Below are 20868 nucleotides of genomic sequence, written 5' to 3' on the forward strand. Positions count from 1 at the left end.
CTAATTCTTTTAAAATCTTATTTTACTCAAGACTGGCATCAGAAATTGTAACAATATAACATTTAACATGAAAATGAGCATCCGCTTCTCATCTTAAACAAGGCAATATTGATCCCATCTGCACTTTTTATTCCATACAATTACTTCAAAGTCTGAACAAAAATTGTACTTTGAAGAGCAATATTATAAAAGCCAATTTTACAGCCAGAATGACTTATATGTGGCCAATAAAAGAAAACTGAACACATAAGGTAAAAACGGAATGCATAAGATAAAGCACACAGATGTCAGTTTCCTCAGACTGAATCCATCTGTCCTGCTGTTATCCAATTAGCATTCTGATAAAGTTGCATCGTCAGTTTAGAGTCATATCACGGTAATATTACCATACAAATGGATCAGAAAAAAATGAATATATTAACCAAACACTTTACATGAGTATCATTGAATAGTAACACATAAGTTTTCTATATGAACTGAACCTGGATTATTCCTGACCTCTTCACTTAAAAGTGATCAGATAAAAGATGATCAAAAAGATGATGGAATCCTGTGATCCCATTATACTGTATGGGCTGATTTTAATATATTTCTAATTATGTGAAAGGACAGGAATAAACCTAGCAATGGTATATGCATATTTTTCCGTGGATTGAGGTCAGATGGGGAAAATACATTATATAACTTTTTTGATATTTGTTCAATAACTTATATTGAAGTTTGCTGAGAACATTACTTGAATTTTCTTTGGATGGTCCATCACGGAATGGAAAAGAGGATGATGTGGAAGTAGGTGAGTGTGATGTCAACTGAGCCATGGAAAGAAAAGACTGAAAAGAGGAGAAAAGGAAAGAGAAAAAACAGTGTGTGTGTGAGAGAGAGAGAGAGAGAGAGAAAGAGAGAGAGAGAGAAAGAACAAACAAACAAACAAACAAACAAAGGTAGATAAAATATAGAAGAAGGGAAGATAAAACAGGTCAGAGGAACCAACAGTCACATCAATCCAGGACTAGGATAATTAGGCTGGTTGTATAAGAGCCAAGTAAAACTGAACTTGACTACATGCAGGGAATGTGTGATATATGACCAATCGCTTAATGACCATTCAAAGTTATGATGGACTTTCCCAGAGATACTTGTGATTCATTGTTGAAGATGAATGGCTGAATATACACCCATTGTCAGGTCCACCATTGGGTCTTGACCAGAGGTGGTATTCAGAAGGTTCTGCCAAGTTCTGGAGAACCAGTCACATAAATTTTGAGTAGTTTGGAGAACTGGTAAACTACCTCTGACTGGCCCTGCCCCCATCTATTCTCTGCCTCCCGAGTCCCAGCTGATTGGGAGGAAATGGAGATTTTGCAGTAACCTTCCCCTGGGGTTGGAAAGGAATGTAGTTTTTACAGTATCCTTCCCCTGCCATGCACACCAAGCCATGCAACGCCCACCAAACCATGCCCACAGAACCAGTAGTAAAAAAAATTGAATCCCACCACTGGTCCTGGCATTCTATTGGAAGTGGGGAGGAGCAGGCATGCTGGCATTTTGGCTTGCTTGTGCTGTAATTGCTGAGGGATTAGGGAGGGAGAATGACTTCAGAGATGAAGCAAAGTCTGTCCCAGACAGGTCCAGCCTGAGTTCAAGGCCGTCGTGATCTGTGGGTGAACTGTTATCTGCCTAGCTCCTCAGAGTTTCCATAACAATCTTGCAGCTCACATTGGCTGCTGGTGGACTGGTCAGGGAGACTGGTTTTGGGGAAACAAAAGAATGGTGTGTGCTTTGTGAGTGGTTTTTCAGATTTTGCCTTGCTTTCCTGCAATCACTTTCTCTCAGTAAAGGTTCTTTTGATTCAACTTCATAGATTGAAGAGTCTTGCTTTCCTGAGGGACTAGGTGAGTCAAGTCCTTACACCCATGGTCATGTGATTGCATCTTGGGTGCTTGGCAACTGAATCACTTTTCTAGGTGCTTGCAATGCCCTCCAGTCATGTGTTCATAACTTGTAAAAAAACCTTTGGTTGTTTCTGGTGTTTACTTCTAGCTTCTGGCAAAACAACACCCATTGGGGAAAATGGATTCACTGCAGCGTTCACAACGACCACTGTATTAACTATCCATCATAAAAAACAACTTTGAGTATGGTGCCTCAATTTATGAACACAATGACTTACAACTGTAATTCTGGGCTCATTTCTAGTCATAAGTCGAGTACTACCTGCATTTCATCAATTGCTCAGCATTGTCACAGACATAATGAATTTCTAGTATCTGAGTGTAAAATAGTAAGCTCCATATTTAACTTTTGTTTTGGCTCCACAATATCAGTAATATCCTTTGCTTAGATTCCCTTAACTTATTTACAGGAACTGAATCTAGTAGAACAGCTTGATTCTTTTTATTTCTAGGCATGAAAACAATTTCTGTTCCTTGGTAGGCCAATCACCTACCAAGGAAGATGACACAATGATCTTCATGGATAGAGTATACCATAAGGATTACTGGCTACAGCTGTTATGTAAGGATTTTTTTAAAAAAATTCTATTCCGTTCAGGAATCACTATTATTCCTCTGAAGCTTCCTTTTTTATTATGGGTATTAATAGCAAATATGTGCTATTTCTTTATGTACTAAGATCTGCACCACATGATCAACAGACTTATTTTGACTATAGATCGTGTAGCACGGCACCATTTCAGTTGGGCAGAGGCGATACATGGATGTTTTGAAGGTTCCCCTCACACATATGTGCTAGTCATTCCCAACTCTAGTGGATGGTGCTCATCTCTGTTTCAAAGCCGAAGAGCCAGCGCTGTCCAAAGACGTCTCCATGGTCATGTGGCTGGCATGACTAAATGCCAAAGGCGCATGGAACACTGTTACCTTCCCACCAAAGGTGGTTCCTATTTTTCTACTTGCATTTTAGATGCTTTTGAACTGCTAGGTTGAGAGAAGCTGGGACAAGTAACGGGAGCTCACTCCATTACTTGGCGCTAGGGATTCAAACCGCTGAACTGCTGACTTTTCTAATCAACAAGCTTAGCATCTTAACCAAAAAAGAATAATTCTTGTTTTCTAAATGCAGTACATTTGTGATATAAAAGATGAAGTAATGCTAGCCTCTTTCCATCTCACTTTAAAATAAAAACAAATGTGAACACAGATTATCATGGGATGTGCTGTGTGATTTCCTTAGTTTTATAGTTCGGCAATAATTATTTCTTCTGTGTTTTCCATGCATACGAAGCAGCAAGAAGACATTAACAAGCAGACAGAATAGTTATTTAATATTATTAAGGATGTTTTGAAATTTACTATCTATATCTAGATCCCCTCATATGCCATGGTTAAACCTTTCAAAATATGGCTACTTTTGTTGTTTCTGGGAGTTGTAGTTATGACATTTTATGAGATTGTTTACATTTGATCTTCGTAATTTCAAAAAATATAAAGTATATTTGTACTGTATATGCTCGTTGTATTCCAATGTTTATTAATATGCCTTGATTTTCCAAGGTGGTTCATGATTATTAACATAGAAACTGTCCCTTTATCAAAGACTTAATTCCATTTTCATGCTTTGCTCAGTTCCTTGTACTGATTTAAAGACTAAAAGTGTTAAAAGTTTTTAACATCTTTGCAAACTTTTCTGTTATTCAGGTTTACTTTTCTTAGATATCTAGGGAGCAAATGGAATCTTCAGAAACTTGCTTAGCTACAAAATGTACTTTCCATCTCAGAATGGTTAGAAAAAGCATAAGTACCAACCTGTCATTTCCTGACAATTGACAGCAGTTGAACTAGCAATTGCCTAAAACAGAGACAGCCCTATATTACAGGCACCAGGGAATGTACTGCATAATGTTTTAACTAATAAACACCTTGATCAAACTCAGTTCAATTACTGGATGTCTGCAATGGCAGTGAGGCTGCAACTTAATGATTATTCAGAGCAGTCTATCTTGGCCTATAGCGTTTCTCTGTCTCTGTCTTTCTCTGTGTGTTTGTGTGTGTGTGTGTATGTATGTGTGAAAGAGACAGGAGAGAGAGGGGGTGAGTTTTGAATCTGTGGTGAAGAAATTCTGGCCAAAAAGACAGTCCATACTTCAGAAAAAATGATATTTTTGTCACTAGCCAGTGAGCAGAAACATTGTAGGACAAAGAGAAGCGAGGGTCAAATGATTATTATCGACATGAATCAGTTGATGTTCACTTTAGCAAGCTGCACAATAGGCTGCAATTACTTTCAGCAGTTGTCCAGAGCAAATATGAAATTATTGCTATAATTACATAATGTATAGCATAAAGTATTATATGATGAAATACAGATGTCCTAAGAGTTTCCATATGGCTCAGTGCAACCACAGCTGGCATATTATTTCCTTACACATATTTCATTATGAGACATATATTGACAAACTGGGAGTTCTGAGATTTTTTTAAAAAATCAGTTGATTGAAGATATTGATTTACAGAGGAAAAAAGAAGTTATGTAGACCTATAACGGCATATAATCAAACTATTTCAGCATACCAAACAAATCAATCATTTCTTTTTACAAAAGAAATGATCTCCAAGTTGCACAATGCAAAAAGTATACTGAAGTTTGATTTAGCAATATTACATTCAGTCAGTCAAATACCATTCAATTTATATAAAATCAAGACATGTTATCCAACACTTTTTAGTTGGAGGGTAGCTATATGTAGAACATGGCATGCAAGACTCTTGGTTATCAAGCCCAATTAAGTAAGGCAAAACTTTATTTAGCTGATAGTCTGATTTAAAAAAAAAACGTTTACTGTTTAGCAAAAATGAGAAAAAAGAAACCTGGTAAAATCTCAACAGAGCAAGAGTTCCTTAATTACCTCTGTTATATGGAACTTCTATTTTGGAACTAACACTTGCCATTATACAACAAAGAAGACAGTTGGTAGAAGGCTAGAGTTTGCTTTGTATTTAAGCAAACTTCTGTTCTTTCCATTTAGTCATAGTTGGCTTTAAAAGCTGAACAATTTCTTATGAATATAAAATATGAGGTGAGTTCCAGATATTGCAAGATGAAATCACAAAATGATTAGCTCAGCAACAGAAGATAAAGGTATAAATATTTCAACATTAATTTTTGTAACTTATTGTAATGCCTAATTGCTTCAATGCCTTTCATTTTCGCTGTGTTTTTCAATTAATTAATTTGTCATAAATAGACTTTGAGTTGCATCCAAAAATTATTTGTTTCCAGTCTTCAGCAAGAGATTTAAGTACTTCAACACCTATTCTTCAGACTAGTCAGCATAAAAGATGGTATGGGCTGGCTTGGGAATCTATGAGAAATGTAATGGCCATGCCTATGTAGACAAATTGCTGACAGTTTGCTGTGATAACTATGACAATTATGATGTATATGTTATTGACTTTTTAATTGGTAAAATGTTTCCTGAAACTGATGGAGAAGTGGAATATTAAAAAAAATGAAATCAATAATTTATACACTAATATTAACTTGATCTAATTGTTATGAAATTGTTTTCTGTTAAAATAAAAAGGATTATGTTTAATATTTTGATTTTCAGGCAGTTACATGGTTAGGATAAAGTTCAAGTATAGGCAAGGAACTGCTACATCCATTCACTATTGTTTGTTCGTTTGCTGTTTCAGTTCGTATTCCACTTTCCTACTCATAATGTAAGATGATCAAATTTAAAATAAACGAGTAGAGATATTATTAAACATATTTTTAAAAAAATCTTAGAAAATTGCATCCCCTTCTTGGAAGCACATTTTCGGATTGACATAAAAAACAGACCAAATAAAACTTATCAAGAATAAGGTAGAGGAACTGAAGATGATTAGAGAAGAGAAAATAGTGGCGAGACAGGATAGCTGTCTTCTATTATCTGAAAGGCTGTCATGAACAGAAATTGTTTAGAGTGGTTTCAGAAGACAGGACAAGGAAATTACAAGGAAGTAGATTTTTGTTGGATATCAGTAAAAGAAAAATCCTAATGGTAATAGATATTCAACAAGAGAACAAAGTACTCTGAGAGGTAGTGCATCTTCAGGCACTGGAAGTGTTTAAATAGTTGTTGGGTCACCATCTGCTGGGGATGCTATAATAATGGATTCCTTTACAAGGTAAGGGGCAGAACTGAATAATCCTTCCAAATCTTCCATCATTCTAGGAATCTGAATTCTACTTGTCTATAAAGGGGCAGCTGGCCAAGAAACACTTCCTTTTCCCACATGCAATCCTATAAAGACCATCTGCTCTGGAAGGGGTATTGTCTGGATTTTCTGAAACACACACCTCCATCATAGCTGTTCATTGTATGAATCGTGAACATTAATAAATGATAACTTTATTATATTGTTTTCATGTTCTTTCATGCTATAAACCTGAGGAACTGCCTGAATGATGACATTATGATGATTCAAACAACCTCAGGTAAGATATTTAAAATATTATTTTAATAATAATTTATTATTAATGATTTGCAATACATAAAATATCTTCTTCAGAGATAAAATAGCATCTCAGGCTTTATCCCAAAGCTGTATTTGAACGCAAATTCACAAAGACATGCCAGAACTATTAAAACCTATTAATACCAAAGACTATTACAATTTTGGACATTTTTCAGAGAGGATCTGAGACCAATGTGGTTTTTTTCTTCTTTTTCTTTTTTGACCTTGTCAGTCTAAAGCAACCATAATCACCACCTCCTCCTCCAGCTGCAAATTGTCAAATTGTCCTGTCTACACAGTTGTCTGGACAAACTCATTTAAAATGGATCAGATAAGTGGTATGAAATGATGAATGGCTTTAACTAGCATTCAGTCCCATTTCAGACAAATGAAAGATCGGAAAGGCAACTGAAGCTGGCATGAAAACTGGACTGGTAATAAAGAGAGCAACGAAGATAACTTTGTGAAGAATGTTTAAAGATGGGAAGTTGATCTAATTCATCTCATGATCCCTTACGTCAATTGAGCTTCTGATGCTTTGAGTAGAAATGTATATTGACAATACAGACAATATAAAGTTCTATTTTTCAGTTCCCTGTGTCAGCTGCTATTACTGTGTAGATATTTGGAGCTGTCTACTGGGGACAAACCCCTACTGGATAGGGTCTGCTATTTTCTTTTATTTTCAATCTTCCACTCTAGTTACTGATACAATAGTTTGAATACACCAAGAAAATCCCACACCCAGAGCAGAGAAATCAAATATTTGCTATGAGAAATTGGGACTGTCCATAGGTACATGCCAATGTATGAAAATGTAAAAAAAAATAGTCACTTTTCATTTTCATGGTTTAGCACAAAGATGGATTTTTTTTAGCATAAACACTTCAAACACTATATTTTAATCCTTTGTTACAGAACTGAGGACAATAGAATCTATTATCTCAAAATAGAATAAGCTCACCAGTGAGAGTGGAAACTGCAATCCAAAGGTGGATAATCAGGGTAATTGTATTTGGACATTTTCCCCCTAGAATTAATTATACCTCTGAGGAAAGGCAGGGAGGAAGAGGAATAATTCAAGGTGAGACTGGGATCTCCCTCAAACCATCAATGCTATTTACTCCTCCATCCCAATTGTATAATTTATAGTTGGGGAATTATGTGCTGACATTCAAGGTAAGTAATAATAATAATAATATATCACATTCAGTGATAGTTCCTATCAATGCAAACCGAGAAGAGAGAAGAATAGGAGGGGAGAGGAGGTGAAGATGGAATAAGCAACATTTTCTACAAAAAAAGTGCATGTGAATATGCTCACCACAGGTTACAAGTGGATAGAAATAATCCACTGTGGAAAGCATTTATTAAATTTTAGGGTATTATGCTTGGTATTTTTTTTAAATTTACATTTTAACCAATTGTATGCTACTTGCACTAATGCTGCTATTAATAATGTGGTGGACAAGGGACATACTTGTAGATCCTTCTCACCTCACAACTTGCACTACTTACTAGAACAATAGCAGCAAAGAGGGAAATCATCCAGACTGGAAAGAGCTTTGCTTTAAATTAAACAGTAGCTGCCACTACTGCTGCAACTGATTTACATGAGTCCACTGAGCAACAGTAAAAGACCACAGAACATCATCTGACATACTTCTAAATGCTTTAAAGACCTCAGTATATGGACCTGTAACAAGAGAAATTTATTCAGCAAAGCTGCTGGTTGTCAGACACAAAGAAGAGACTGTAGCTATTACAGGAATCACAGTTCTTAGTCTAATGTGAATAGTAGAATGAAATGGAGAGAACTGGGTAAGTAAACAGAGTTCAGCAGTAGAAAATTGGAAAGGATAACAGTTGACAGGCCCATTTTTGGGCCTTTGGGTCATTTACTGATGTTTTAATCCCACTTTTGTCTTTTAACTACAGAATCATTACTTCTCTGACTGATAGGCATTTATATTTTTAAAAGGTCTGAACAATTCTGTTCTTTTTCCTGACCTTATTCATTCATTCTTTGGCCATCTAATGAGAAGGAAGGACTCACTGGAGAAGAGCCTAATGCTGGGAAAGATTGAGGACAAAAGAAGGGGACGACAGAGAATGAGGTGGCTAGATGGAGTCACTAAATCACTCAGTGTGAGCTTAAATGGACTCCAGATGATGGTAGAGGGCAGGAAAGCCTGGAGGAACGTTGTCCATGGAGTCGCAATTGGTGGGACATGACTTTGCAACTAGCAACAAATCCATCCATCCATCCATCCATCCATCCATCCATCCATCCATCCATCCATCCAATTTCTATACCACCCATCATGCTTCTGTGAGATTGGGCAGTTTACAAGTAAAAAGTAAAATCATACAAAAGCCATAGATTAAAAACAATGTTAAAAAGTAGAATTTAAAAAAAAATGAAAAGTTAAAAGACAGAGATTCACAATCATCCAGGTCATTGTTGTCCCAAAGGTCCTTTTCCCCCCAAAAGGTAACTGGATTTTCTTGTGTTATTTTCCTCCTTTACAAATGTTTTGCTTGTCATCCAAGAAGATCCTTCAGTTCTTGGAACTACTACTAAGACATCCGTTTTGTTTCTCAACTCCTACCAGGTGCCTGAATTGCTAAAATCTTTTGGTCTTCCGATATTTAAGGGCCTGCCATAAACCTATTATCCAAAGCACTCTAAACGCAGGACAAGAAACAATGGATGGAAACTAATCAAGGAGAAAACCAGCCTAGAACTAAGGAGAAATTTCCTGACAGTTAGAACAATTAACCTGTGAGAATGGCTTGCCTTCAGAAGATATGGGTGCTCCAATACTGGAGATACTTAAGAAGAGATTGGACAACCATGGTATAGGTTTTCTTGCTTGAGCAGGAGGTTGGACAAGAGTCCCTTCCAACTCTGTCATTCTGTATAATACAGCAAATAGGTTACTACCTACAGATACCTCTGAGGAAAACAAATTATCTTTCTGAGAGGCTTTGACAGGGTGGCTGGAATAATGGAAAAGCAGGAGGGAGGCTCTTTGGGAGCCTGTGGAGGGCTTTTGGAGAGCTTATATGAAAGTCCTGATTAGAGGCTAGAGATGCTCCTGCAGGCTCCCCTTGGCATGAAGCACTGTCTAGCATGAAGGACCAGGCTCAAGCATGCAGCTGCCAGAAACTGAAAGCCCTCTTCAGCTGATTTTTCAAGTATTGAAAGCCATGACCTAATCAAATGAAACACCTCTTAGCTCTTCTCTTTAGCAAATGTTAACCCAGAGTATAAAGAACAGGTAGCAATCTTTAGCATAAACTGAGAAATGAACCATGAAATGCATCAAAAAGCATCATTGTGTTTTTTGTGGCTGTTGTTCAGCAACAATGCTGAACAAATCTATTGGAGAAGTGCAAAGGTTATCATCTCACAAAGTAATCTGAGAAAAACTCAATACACCATCTACCTAGCTTGTGCTGGCAAAATAATGTTTTCTTTTGTTTTGAAACAAAAGTGTGTCAGAAAAGAAAACAGACTTTATAAACTCTATCAACATAAACTGGACTAAAACAGCAGTCCCAACAATGTGCAGTCAAAGCAAAGATAAGCCTAGATATATATCCAGGAGAGGAGCTGCAGCAAAGAAATGCAACTGTTATTTGGAAAAGGAACTTTGTATGAAGCAGTATGAATAAATATAGATCAAAAAAATACTAAAAGGTCTTCCAGTGAGTATTAACAGTGGTTTAGTTGTCTTCAGGGGTGGTGAAGACAGCACTTCAGCAGAAATCAGCACCCAATGTGGGATGCCAAACACCTTCTGGATAAGGGAGGGAACATTAAAATAACCCACCTGTTCTTTGGACAACTGCTCCCCATAAGTTAATTGCAAAAAGATAAGTTAATGCTTTTGAGGTTTCTTTATGAGTTGACGTACAGGATTACATCTATGTTCACAGCGGGGGTACAGTCAAATATGGACAAAAGAACCAGCCAATACTTAATGACACTTAGATATGATTATTCCTGAGTAAGTTTTTCCAAGCAATTCTCTTGTTGATTTTTATTTTTTGGTGAGATTATAAAATTGGAATATTTAAAGATTTAAAATATAAACAGTATTTGGCAAGCCTCAGAGAGGTCAAGTAGAGCAAGAATGGGTGTACAATCTTCATTCCACCCTCACCAGAAACTATATATAGATGCGGCTAATATTGAGGCCTGAATTCCAACTGAAAGGGCTCCAGATAACCAGCTTCAACCAAGGTTCTCTGAAGCTGCTGCACAATCACCTTTTCAATTATCTTTCCCCAAAAGGGAAGATTAGATACTGGATGAAAATTGTCCAATAAAGCTTCTTGAGAAGAACGTGAACCAAAATCACGTCCATTAGTCACAGGGCCTGAACCAATCTAAAGTGTCTAGCCACCCTTTATTTTGGATAGCAACACTAAAGATTCCCATCATAATCAGGGTGTCAGGCCTGTAGTTATGTTCTTATTAGGATCTTTGGCCTGCCACACTTTTTATTAATTTCCTATGCTGTTTCATTAGTGTAGTAGTTGGGAGGGGGGAATAGAAAGGAGTAGGATTGTGGAATGTATTGTTATCATTCTTTTATAGAAGCCAAGGTCATCTTTTGTCTCCGCACCTCGACACCTGACCGGAAGCAGAGGGGTGTAGATGCCAGTGTGGAAGATGAAGATTGGACCATGTGATGGATTGTGGGTGTGGGGATAAGATCATGAACTTTCAACTAGGTGGAATCCCAGGAAGCAAATCAGATTTGGGATTTCATAGCTCAATGCCAACATGTCTGTCTTATTAAATTGGAACTTTAAAGAAGGTTTGTCTTTGATTCTGATTTAATTCTGCATGATATTTGGAACGCTGACACAGCGTATGCTCTAATTATGGTGAACACCAAAGGTTTCCCCAAATTCAAATCATAGAGCCACTGCTCTGACAGGACTGTCAGATCCAGGGCACTTTCCTGTTTTGGGCTCTGGATCAGGGTGGGATTTAGAAAAGTTTACTACCGGTTTTGTGGGCATGGCTTTCTGTGCGTGGCGTGGCTTTGTCTGTCTGGCTTTGTGGGCATGGCAGGGAAAGGATACTGCAAAATTCCCATTTCCTCCCCACCCCACTAACCTGCTTTCCAGTTCCATTCTCCTGTTCAGGGCAACAAAAGATCAGCTGGGAGGCAGTGGGGGTGGGGCCAGGCTATTTTCTTCGAGCTACTCAAAATTTCTGCTACTGTACTGCTACAAGTTCTCCAGAACTTGTCAGAACTGGTTAAATACCACCTCTGCTCTGGATGTTTTGGGATAGGCACATGGCCATCATAATAGCCACAGATTCCAAAGCACCTCAGGCTTCATCCCTAGGGAAGGCAGACTGAAGCTGACCAAGACTATAACTCTGGGGAACTCTACTGCGAACTAAGAAATGGTATTAAGTCAGAAAGAAGTTTTGTATAGCAGAGAGGCTGGAATAACAGCAGCAATCCCAACTGATCCCTAGAGCCAATTTAAGGAAGTAGGAAGTCACTACTTTATATTTCTGTTTTCTTTCTTTTTTTCTCCAGCAAATCTTGGCTTTGTTCTCTTTTTTTAAACTTTTTTCTTAAATATTATTTTACTATCTTAAATATTAGTATTTATCAATATAACCAACCTTCTTTTTGTTCCCATTCAGACATAAATAACAACAGAATGGACAGTGACATGTTTTAGGTAACCTTGACAAATGGCTGCATTTGCATAATGCATTAACCTTAAACCCAAGTTAATAAAACACAAGTGCTGTGTTCACATAACAACCTATGTCAAAACAAATGAACTATACCATGGTTTTATGTCAGGATTGGTTCGCGAAACATACTAAAAGAAGAAATGTGGAATGAAGTCAAAAGGGTTGCAAAGGATGAATGTGAAAGAGCTTCCAAAGATTCTTTTTTTTAAAAGAGAGAAGAAATCAAACGGAATGATAGAACAAACCATTGAAATTGCCAAGAACAGAAGAGAAATGAAAGCCCAGAAAAGCAATGACCTTAGGAAAGAACTTAACAAAGAATTTCAGAAAGCTGTTAGACAAGACAAGAAACAGTGGTGGGATTCAAATAATTTAACAACCAGTTCGCCGAGGATCAGGTTGGCTGTCAAGGGAGGCATGACCCATCCCCGTCCTCCAGCTCTGCCACACATGCGGGACGAATCTCCGACGACAGCCAACCTGACCCTGGGTGAACCGGTTGTTAAATTACCCACTCCCACTATCAAAGTGGATCCTGGGAGTTGCACTAAGTTGCAATAGAGAAATAGGCAATGGAGTGGCTGGCATGAGGGAAAGAGAAGGAACAAGAAAGAGGAAAAAGGGAAGGTGGCTAAATCCCACCACTGACAAGAAGTAGTATTATGTCAACATTTATAAAGATGCTGAAGTTGGAAACAAATGAAACTTTCCAAACTCCCAACCTAAATTTGTATACTAAAAGATGCCAAAGGACAGACAGCAACTGATTAAAAAAAGAAGGTAGAAATATGCCAAAAACAGAAATGCGAACATCCAATATATCTTTCTAGAACAGCTAGAACAAATCAGGCAACATTCAGGTTATTTCTAAATTAGAAAACCATAGACATTGACTTAATTCGGAAATATGGTGAACAACAGAAGGAGAATCAGTCAAGGCTCTAACTAAGCTCTAACTATAAACTATCAATTAAACCCCATTTAACCTAGTCTCAGCTGTCACAAGCAGTCCCTGGATTAAGAATGTCTAATTTACAGACAATTCATACTTATGGACAGCCTGCCTAGTTCTTCATTCAAGCAATTTTGAATAGCTGCAGCCCAGTGCAGCAATTTTCTGCACATTTTACTGCAGCAATTACAACTTGAGATGCATTTTCGTCATTGATTATATTGATTAACAATTTGGAGTGCAAATGGGCCTCATAATCTTTTTCAGAAAATAATAAAAATGTGTTGTTGTGTCCAATTCCTGTTTGGATATATGCCATTGTTCGGAGGGGAGGGGAGAGGAGGGGAAGGGATGTGGGGGGGAGTTAGCAGGCAAGGAGAGGAGAGGGAAGTTAGCAGGCAATTGCCTGTTGAAGGATGCTAGAGCAGCATCACAAATTTTCCCTAACAACCATTTCAACAACAATAAAAATTCAAAATAAGCACATTAGTCTTGACTTATGGTACACAAAAAGACAGTGTGTGTGTCTGTGTAGGTGGGGAAACATAATAGGATTGAAAGAGCTGTACTTTACAAAATGCATAATGACATTTTGAAGTACAGCAATTTTGCAATCTGATTATAATATCCAGTTCTTCAACATCTGATCATTAGCTATAAGTTGAAGATGTAAGCTAATTGCAAATGTTATTTTCTAAAGTTTACAGAAATTCATGGCTCCTAAAAAAAATTATGCTAGTCCTCTCAAAAACTATTCTTACTTCCTCCAAATGATATTGACATTTATTTATTTTATTTTTCAACTATCCAATAGACATTCTTTTACTGATGAACAAATACTAAGGTTTCTTCAACTCATTTCAGAAACACCCCCGCCCCCACAAACTGGAAGTAGAAGTAATTTATAAGCATGGCAAATGTTAATCTCCTTGATAAGAAAATATTCCTTTAAAGTAGGATGCCAATCTTACACAAATAACAATTGGAAAATAATTACTAAGTGAACATATTAAGCAAGAACGTTCCCACATACAGCCTAAATAGCGTCTGAATTCAATTTTTGTATTCTTAGTTCTGAAAATTAAAATTAAACTTGTTGATTCCAAAATCTGATAATTGTTGTTGAAAAGATATTTATTCTGAAATACAGATAGCAATAGCAATATCACTTACATTTATATAGCACTTCATAGTGCTTTTACAGTCTTCTCTAAGCGGTTTACAGAATTAGCCTATTGCCCCCAACAATCTGGGTCCTTATTTTACCCACCTCGGAAGGATGGAAGGATGAATCAATCTTGAGCTGGTGAGAATTGAAGTGCTGAACTGCAGCTAGCAGTCAACTGAAGTAGCCTGCAGTGCTGCACTCTAACCACTGCACCTCAGCTCTTATTTACCTTGACTCCTATTTAGATAACTAAATTCATTGGTGATACCCACTGAAAACAATGGTGCTTGTTTAACCACTTACAGTCATAGAAGATTATACGTCTAAAATGGTACTCTCAGCATCTCAGCATTTTAATCATTTTTTCAGGCATGTTGTTTTACTTGCCTCCTTCCTTTTGCGCATACTAACACAACGTTGCGTAGATGTCAACTTCAGTGTAGGATAACTCCCTAGAATGAGTTTTTGAATTCTTACATTGCTAAAAAAGCTTGCCTCATTTGATATGCAGGAATAATGCATGGAAAATACCAAAGCAATAACGGTAGATAAGAAATTCACATCTTAGGAAATTCACATCTTAAGAAATGCACATCTTAAGAAATGCACATCTTAAAAAATTAAGCCATATTAAAAACGAAGAGAGGAAAGTAATTAAAACATGGGGAGAAACTCCTGAAATTAATAGAGGAAAATTATTTTATTTTATTTTTTAAAGAAATTCTGATCATAGCCAATGCTCTTGGATCTTACAGTGGGAATACAATATTAGCATCAACCTCTTTTGAAAAAAAAAAGAGCAAATGGATACCACTTTGGAACACATGACTAAGTAATTCACACAAATAAGCCTGTAAGATTATGGGGCTTGGCAAGAACCAGTTGAAGGTTAATTTTGACCTGGCTTCCCTTTCTTGGACCAAATCATTGATGAATATACAAAATGATGCCACTTCATGTTTATTTCTCAGGATCAACCCAAAGCCTAGCACCTGCTTCTGTGCTCGTTTTGCCACAATGGCAGGACTTAGACCAAATGTCTTTTCATTCAACAAGTCTGCAACTTGTGATTTATATCTTGGGCACCCTGGTTTTCTTTGGCAGTGGAGTTCAAGGCTCTTGGATTCATATTCACGTTCTGGTTTTATTTAAATTTTATTTATTTAAAATGTTTATATAGCGGTCCATATTATATCAAATGCTAGGTGGTTCCCAACTAACAATTAAAAGAACTTCAATAATAAATGAAAACATGTTGCATCCTATGCTTTTCCCTTTGTCTGGTAAAATAACACTGTAGTCACCAGAGCTGATCGGATATGATAGCAGTGTTCTAATATTTGGGGGGCTGGCACAAAGAAGAAGGGAAACCAGAAACCTGTTTTCTAAAGCACCAGTAGGCAAGACAAGAAACAATGAATGGAAACTAATCAAGGAGAGAAACAAACTAGGACTAAGGAGAAATTTCCTGATCGTGGGAACTGTAAACCAGTGGAACAACTTGCCTTCAGAAGTTGCGGGTGCTTCATTGCTGGAGGCTTTTAAGAACAGCCTGTAAATCTACTTGTCTGAAATGGTTTCCTGCTTGAGCAAGGGGTTGGACTAGAAGTCTTCCAAGGCTCCTTCCAAATCTATTATTCTGTATTCTGTAAATACTGTAACATGCTTCCTCTATAGTCTATACCACTGATCTTGCAAACTAAAGATTGCAACAGCAATAAGAGGATAACAAAATGTAGTATTATGCTACATCCCATTAAAAAAAATCTGAGACTTTCATTTCTAAAAAGTTACAAAACCTATCATTGCTATAAAATGTGACAAGGCAGCATGTTATTTTGTGTGTGTGTGTGTGTGTGTGTGTGTGTGTGTGTGTGAGAACAGCTACTCTGTTAATTCTATAATGGCTCCATCTTTATCTCAGAGAAATGAGCCAAAAATATATGCTATACACCAACTTTTTTGCAGAGAGATTACACCCTTGAGATTTCCATTGACAAGCCTGGAAAATAATAATCAGCTTAAGTTAGAGAAGAATGATTTCCTGTTTAAAAGGGACCAGTAACTTCATAGGATGGCTTTGAATAAAAACCCCACCAAGAAAAGTTGTGTGCTGTTTGGAGCTCTGCAAGCTAAGAATTCAGTGAAACAGAGAATTATGGTACATAAAATTTGATCATGGTCAAAAGAAGTCTGACATCTCAAGTGAAAATTCCCCAGTTCCATTCATAGATATCCATTCCTAGCAACAATGAGGATACATTGGGGCTCTTCCTAATGGCTGGCAAATGACAAACAGTATTGTTCACATAAACAATGGAATAAACAATTCTCCTAATGAAGTGAACTTTGAAAAACTATACTGTCTTAAATTCCATTCTGTCCTTGAATTCACTATCCCATATCAGCTAAAACATCCTGCACATTTTGACAGTTTGATAAATCCAAAATTAAATGTATCATAAATACACCCACATTCCAGTTCTTGTCAGTTCTATCAGGTTGATCAGGGTACAAAACAGACATAGTGTAGACCTAAAGCTAGTTTTATTATAACAGCTATAGCTCTTCCCAATTTTATCTTCAGGTGAATTGGGGGGAGGGTAGTCTGATGCATTCTCATAAATCTGTTTCTTGGTATGGGCTCAAACCCCATTTATTTGATTGTTACCTTTGTGGCAGAGCTTCCCTCTGCTACTATCCTTGGTACTCCCTACAGTTCTCTTCATGACTTTATAAAGAATAAAGACTAATATCAGGGTAGTGGTTAAGGCATCAGGCTAGAATACAGGAGATGGTGAATTCTAGTTCTGCCTTAGGCACAAAGCCAGCTAAATAATCTTGAGACAGTCACTTTCTCTTGTCCCTAGGAAAGAAGCATTAGCAAACCACTATTGAAAAACTTTGCCAAGAAAACTGCAGGAACTTGTCCAGGCAGTCTCTGAGAATCAGACATAATTGTATGGGGGGGAAATATCATGACAGAATCCTTAATTCTGCCACAAAGAGGAACGTTACCATGTTGAATATGGACAAATAAAGAGTCTTCTTTAGATAAAAAAATATATAATTTCTTTAATTCCTACATGGAGAGCTCTTCATATGTTGAGAAGCTAAAATTTCCTATATCAACCCAGAGATTCCACTTTTTCTTCTTTCTGCAGATAAAAAGCAAGCTAGCAAATTGCTTGTAGATGCAGCTCCTTCACTACTAATTATACTACACAGTTACAGGCAATTATGTGACTTAAGACTCCTTTATGTGAGATATGGTAAACAGATAAAAATCTATTGTTACAAGAATTTACCATGGCTTCTAGACTAGATAACTTTAGAGAAAGATATGATTGATTTATGAATCACCCTATCCCTCCAGCAAGGATCTGACAACAAGGGGAAAAAGAGCTTTTTATTTTGTTTGCTTAAAGGGACATCTGGCTAGCCAGTACTGGGACAAAAGTCTTAAACTGGATGTTCACAGCACCTTAATTTAAAATTATGGCAGAAGTTGAATGCTTTTCTGGCCACTTTCATAGTAAACGTGCAGCCAATATATACAGATGTATCTATAGCACTAGGAATCTTTGCTGAACCTAGACTGCAAGTTGTATCTTCCATGACTATTTTTTTTAAAAAAACACAATGAAACCTTGCTACAATTTCTTGTGAAGCTTCTGCAACTTTAATGCATTTGCTGTCTTGGGGATACAGAAGAATTTTGCTTCCGGCTAGACAAGGATGCCTCCTTTGATTTCCCTGCTATGTATTGCATCGATATGGGTGCTGCAGCTGGATGAAAATAAAGTAGAAAAACAGTCAAAGAGTTGAAGAAGAACATTATCCCCTTTTACTCCACACCCACGGGAATATGCCTCATCCTAGCGCACGTCGACAAGTCATTTTCAGAACATGCAAGATCTCTCTCAAGTATTATACCCACAGTGCACAGAGAGGCTCTGTACATTGTAAATTCATCCTTTTAAACATTATAATCAAAAATCCACATTGCCTTTCATAACCACGATGAAAAGAAGCTGAGAAAAATTGCTACCTGGGACCAATCTGCTGCTTGTCAGCATTGATTATCCACCCTAGATCATCCCATCCCATCCCAGTTGAGGGGAAAGTTTAAATTGACTACCAAAATCAATAGCTAGAAGGACAGTTGAAAAACAGAATGACACATCCTTTCCCTTCTCCAATTCTTGTGGGTTTTAGCAACTGCCATGTCTTATTATACCATCCTGACATGTATTAAGGTAATAGGAATCTGGGCAGCCTTCTTTGGCAGAGGAACGTTGTTGTATTTTTGTTCTTTTTGGAAGGGAGAACAGTTTTTACATCGCCATTGACATTCATCATCATCCCGGTAATTGTGTTTGTGCTACTACTACACCTCTGGGACCAACTTGACCTTTTGGCAAAACATAAAGGCATGTCTGGAAGCTGGATACTAGACTGCCAAAGTTATTTGCCAATGCTAAACAACCGGCCTCTCCGAAAAGCTATAAAATGCACAGAGAAAAAAAATAATGGGCCAAATATTTCAAAGTATGACATAAGCTAACTACTTGGAAGCCAAAGTGTATTTATCAAAGAGATCAAAGATGGGAGCTACCCAGGGGTGAAATTCAGCAGGTTCTGACAGGTTCTAGAGAAACATTAACAGAAATTTTGAGTAGTTCGGAGAACCAGCAAATACCACCTCTGGCTGGCCCCAGAGTGGGCTGGGAATGGAGATTTTGCAGTATCCTTCCCCTGCCATGCCCACCAAGCCACACCCACAGAAGCGGTAGTAAAAAAATTGAATTTCACCCCTGGAGCTACCAGTGGTTGGTCACAACCTCATTCAAAGAAAATAGATATAAGAACACAGAACAAAGGATGCCAAATGAAATCGAAGGGCATCATTTGGGGGGAGGGGATAAAAATAATGATTTTTCAAGATTTCAATCAATGTCAACCACAGAAAGACATGGGAAGTACTAACTCTTTGCTGAAACATCATCCTAAATACAGAAACACAACAAGAATTATGCAGAAAAAGAAAACAAACATCTTTTTGTTCTGCTACTTGCTGAAATTCTTGCAGCCACTTGATGGCACCAACCTGCCAGTTGAAGTTTCAAAATCTATTTCTAGCCCTTGGCCACTTACAGTGCCCCTAGAGAAAATCTCAAAACATTTGAAGCATAGGAAACTGATGAAGAAATCCCACTCCCCACCTCATCCCAGGAGCAAATACATTTGTGAATTTCCTGAAACAATTATCACACATTGTTGGAGGATTGTTCTGAATGTGAAATTTGGAGATAAAATATCAGGAGACAACTTATAACCATTCATTTAGTGATTGTTCGAAGTTACAACAGCACTGAAAAAAAGTGACTTATGATCATTTTTCACTCTTATAACCATTGCAGGATCCCCACAGTCACGGGGTTAAAATTTGGACACTTGGCAACCTCCATGTGTGAGGGTTGCACTGTCCCAGGATCATGTGATCATCTTTTGTGTGACTTTATGACAACCAACATCAATGGAGAAGCAAGATTCATTTAACAACCATGTTAATAATTTAACAACAGCAATTATTCATTGAACAATTGTGGTAAGAAAGGTTGTTAAAATGGAGAAAAAGTCACTTAACAACTGTCTTGCTTAGAGACATAAATTTTGGGCTCGATTGTGGTCATTTATTGTTACTGAAGGAAATTTGGCTTGTGTACAAGACCCTTTCCATTTCATATAACCTAGTCAGTTTCATAGCTAAGTGTCCTTCAGCCCCTTTCTGCATAAAGTCCCAACCAATTAAGATGGTTCAATTCGGTTAAACCTATCAAAGATTTGAATAATGCCAGAAACATCAGTTGGGGATAGGTGAAATGAGAGGAGACCCAGAGAGCAAATTTAGATAAAGGTCATTGTATTGGAGGAGAAAGGCTCTAGTAAGATATCCTGTGGGCAGATAGTTTCTGCACCCGAGGTTGAATTGGTGCTCAGCTTGGGGATATCTGAAATGGTATAGGATCTCCTGCTTGAGCACAGAGCTCAACTACAAGACCTCCAAGGTTCCTTCCAGCTCTATTCTGATTCTGATGTTTTGAGATTGGATACACACCAGCACAGAAAATTGTTTTCCACTACTGCTGTTTCAACAGTTACTACCATTTCTGAGCAGTAATCAGATAACTAATGTGATGTATACTTAGATCTCTTCCCAACTGGATCATTCTATGTGTGTTTATAGCCTTGAGGATGATGCAGTCGCCAGGCAGAATTTAGTATTTACTGTATATTCATAGGTTTGTGTATGTGTGTGCCTGCTTTTGAGACAGTGCTAACACTCAGCAAAGTTTGTGCATGTGTGTGCCTGCTTTTGAGACATTGCTAACACTCAGCAACCACTGCAATTTTCTTGGCAAAATTTCCAGAGTGGTTTGCTATTACCCAGTGGTGGGCGTCAGCCAGTTCACACCACTTTGGGAGAACCGGTGGTTAACTTTCTGAGCAGTTTGGTGAACTAGTTGTTGGAAGAAATCATTAG

The 20868-nt window shown here is 37.5% G+C and overlaps 1 protein-coding gene across 6 annotated transcripts in view; it reads right to left on the bottom strand.

The window, feature by feature from the left end:
• NRXN3 (neurexin 3) overlaps positions 1 to 20868 on the bottom strand; it is a 1287124-nt gene that overhangs the window by 165191 nt on the left and 1101065 nt on the right. The window lies entirely within an intron of this gene.

The sequence above is a fragment of the Natrix helvetica genome (assembly GCF_964273705.1).
Source record: "Natrix helvetica genome assembly, chromosome: 1".
Classification (NCBI taxonomy): domain Eukaryota; kingdom Metazoa; phylum Chordata; class Lepidosauria; order Squamata; family Natricidae; genus Natrix; species Natrix helvetica.